Raw genomic sequence first — 748 nt, 5'->3', positions numbered from 1 at the left:
ATGAAGAAGAAGCATTGGTCAGTTGCCTCCTACATGAGCCCCAACCAGTGGATCAAAGCCCCAACGTAGGCATGTGCCCTGACCAGGAATCAAACCCGCCACTCTTTGGTGTATGGGATGAGGACACTCCAACGAACTGAGACACATCAGCCAGGGCCTTTTTCAAAATTTTTAAGGTGGAACCTTTGGTCATTGATTTTAAATTTTTTTTCTTTACTAATACAAGCATTTAAGACTTGTTTTATAACCTTTTACATAAACAATAACATTTTTATTAAAAAGTTTAAAATTACAGAATGTATTACAATTACATTGCAGAGTGAATTGTATGGGATGTGAATTATCCTATATAATAAAAGCCTAACATGCAAATCAACTGAAACGGAACAATTGGTGTAATGACTGGTCGCTATGATGCACACTGACCACCAGGGGGCAGATGCTCAATGCAGGAGCTGCCCGTAGCCAGTAGGCCCTAGGCTGGCTAAGGCGGGTGCCAGCAGGTCCCTCCCACCCCATCGCCCCACTGGTCACCCCACAGATTGGCCCTGATCACTGGCCAGGCCTAGGGACCCTACCCATGCACAAATTTCATGCACTGGGCCTCTAGTAACTCTATAAAGCTGTTAAAACATTACAGTGTAAAAGGGCCCGACAATACAGCCACAAACAAGGATGCCATGGAAGAGACAGGATTGTATTCTGTTCAGCCAAGTTTTCCTGAGCCCTGTCTTGCAGTGACATAGTA

At 44.5% G+C, this 748-nt stretch overlaps 1 pseudogene; it reads left to right on the top strand.

Moving 5' to 3' along the window:
* Positions 1-748, top strand: part of LOC102752673 — an 8,392-nt pseudogene that overhangs the window by 6,501 nt on the left and 1,143 nt on the right.

This window comes from Myotis davidii, unplaced genomic scaffold (assembly GCF_000327345.1).
Source record: "Myotis davidii unplaced genomic scaffold, ASM32734v1 scaffold198, whole genome shotgun sequence".
Lineage (NCBI taxonomy): Eukaryota > Metazoa > Chordata > Mammalia > Chiroptera > Vespertilionidae > Myotis > Myotis davidii.
This window is presented reverse-complemented; position numbering and strand designations above follow the sequence as displayed.